This window comes from Nanorana parkeri, unplaced genomic scaffold (assembly GCF_000935625.1).
Source record: "Nanorana parkeri isolate BGI_ZX_2015 unplaced genomic scaffold, ASM93562v1 scaffold793, whole genome shotgun sequence".
Lineage (NCBI taxonomy): Eukaryota > Metazoa > Chordata > Amphibia > Anura > Dicroglossidae > Nanorana > Nanorana parkeri.
The window spans coordinates 253,857-256,788 of NW_017307061.1; positions in this window are offsets into that span (position 1 = coordinate 253,857).

Sequence of the window (2,932 nt, forward strand, 5' to 3'; positions counted from 1 at the left end):
AAGGCGACTTGCAACTAAGTCTCAAAACTATCAAGGAATTCAGGAGCAAAACCATAGCAACTCAGGCAGCGCTGTGGGACAGGGGGGCTCGGCCAGGACATCCCCCAGATGCCGTGCGGGCCGCCTGGGTCACTATGGCATCATAGGCTGCTGGTTGTCACTGAAGGCTGTAAGGAGGAACATGTCGCTGTTCAGATCACTGACAACCTGTCAGTGATCTGTGCAGCGGCGCGTTCCTCCTTACAGCCGCTGCTGAGTCAGTGACAGCCAGCAGCTGTGGAGGAGGAGAAGGCTGGGACCGGCGTCGGCAGCAAAGGAGGAAGCAGGGCCTGGTGATGGAGGTTGCGGGGCCCGACAACGTAGAAGACGGGGCCCGCCAGCGACCGTGGAGGAGGAGGCGGACTGCGGATCAGGGCTGAGAGGTAAGAGGGTCTGACCAGCCCACCTGATAACCTGCAGAGCCCACCATAGAGTGTCTCTGGTGGGCTCTGCAGGGTCACTCTCAGGTGGGTTGTTTGGGATATCAGGTGGGCGCGACTAGAAATCACCACCCCATACAAAATTTTGCTATGGGGCCCTGTGATTTCTAGTTACGCCCCTAAGCAAAACCCAATGCGCAGTGTCAGAAAGCTTTGTCTAAATAGCAGGTCATGGGTCCCCCAACAGGATAACACCCCAAAACACACAGCTAAAACACCCAAGAATGGGTAAGAACCAAACATTGGCCTATTCTGAAGTGGCTTCTATGAAAGAGCTGAACTATGCAGTCGGGAGAAGGCATCCTTCAAACCTGAGACATCTGGAGCAGTTTGCTCAAGAAGAGTGCCCAAACTACCAGTTGGCAGGTACAGAAGTCTCAATGAGCGCTTACAGAAATTGCTTGTTTGCAGTGATTGCCTCTGAAGGTTGTGGAACAAAATATTAGGTTAATGGTCCCATCATTTAAATGAGTTGTAAAGTCCCAGCATATACTATCCTGCTATAACATCAGCATTGTAATAGGAATACAGACTAGAGTTGTATTTGATAATACAATCAGAGCTTACTGGAAAAAAATCCCTTTTATGTAGTGAGTGCTGCCTTCTGTCCAGTGGCGTAACCAGAGTTTTTTTTCGCCCGGGGCCCGCGCCCCTGCTGCCCCCCCGGTTGTTACGCCACTGCTTCTGTCTGCCCATAACTTTCAACAACATCCTATATTCCCAGTGTGCTTTGCATCTCTTTCCCTGCTGCTTGATTTGATAAAAGACTACATGTCCCATCATGCACTGTTTCTATCAAGCAATGATCATGTTACATTGTTCAGATGTGCAGTTCAGAAGGCAGCCTCTGTGAGAGCTGTAATCCCAGGAAGGGCATATTTACAGGACTGGATGAAATTGTGTCAGTGCATTGAGGATGTACATCCTATGGCCATCTTCAAGTACGTTTACAAACTACGAGATGGATGTGGTTATAAGGAGTGGGATAAAACTTATGGAAATTCATTGACCAGAGATACCCTTTAAATATTCTGTTAAATAGAAAAAATCAAAAGCAAAGTCTGTTTTTATTAAATATGGAGTAAGCAATGATGGATGTAAGTTACTTTGGTTAGTTTCAAGTCATTTCAGAGAAAATTGTGAGACTGTAAGCTCTCACGGGCAGGGCCCTCCTCACCATCTTGTCTTGACTTGTATTGTAACTGTAATGTCCTCCTTATATTGTAGATTGCTGCACAAACTGTTGGCGCTATACAAATCCTGTATAATAATATAATTATGATAATTGTGGGTTTCTTTTTTTTCTTGGAAGGTTCAACAAATCTGTCCACGGTGGTTGTCATGTGTAAATAACTTTGCAATGCTTTGTACAAGAATCGTAATTTTAGTGCCATTTTTAAACCAGGAGAATTTATAGAATAAAATATAAACTTTGTATTAACAGTAACACTATTGTTTTAAAACAACACTGATCAAAATAGAAAAAAGTGTTTTTTTTACATTTTTGTTACATTTTTAGATTGCATAAAAATGACAAAAACATTTGCAAGACAATATAACCAGGTGGTCATATTAATATGGCCACTCAGTGTATATATGTATGATTAGAAGTATTGACACACTTATGGCCAAATCAACAGGCCCATAGCAGAAATGTAGAAGTAGCTCTGGCCCATAGAGGTGTACAGTTGTGAGAGCTGAAGTGGTGAAATAAATGTTACATAATCACTGACAAATGTATATGTCCTAAACCAGGGCTGTCCCTATGGTATTCACCTCCTGAGGCTGCTGTTCCGGGTGGAGTAGGGTATGAGGGGACGGGCTTTGGGATTGTGGTGCTGGCAGGGAACTAGTCACTGGGTGGGAAATGTGCGCGGTTGTGGTGCTGATATGTCATTCGCTGGGTAGCTAGGGGGGGTTGACTGTCAGCAGCTCTGCTTGGTGTCCCGTCACTGGTTGCCAGGAGCTCAGCAGGACGCAAGCCAGAGCCGCTCAGCTCATGGTGACTCTTGATATAACTGAGCTGGGCAGGAAGCCGCAGAGAGCATCACAGGTTGCTAAGCGTTCTTAGCAACCTGGGATGCTGTGGCCGCCCCTCTACCATCCGGTTGCCCCCCCAGTGAACTGCTGCCTGAGGCAACCGCCTCAGGCTGCCTTATTTATAGGAATGGCCCTGCTCTAAATGCACACCATAAGGTCCATTTCAGTTTGAATAAATGGGAGGCTAGAGATTTGTGTAGTCAACTCAGTCTCGTCATGCAAGGGGTGCGGCCCGCACCCGGGTGAAACCATTATGACTAACAGTAATTTTGGTGTCAACCCCTCTAAAATGTCGGGCACTAGGTCGTGGACCGAGAGCCTGACAGTGTCAGGAGAGAGGAGGGAACCCGGGGGCCTAACTCAATGACGACACGGCAGGGTGTCACCTGGTCTAGAGACTGGGTGACACCCGG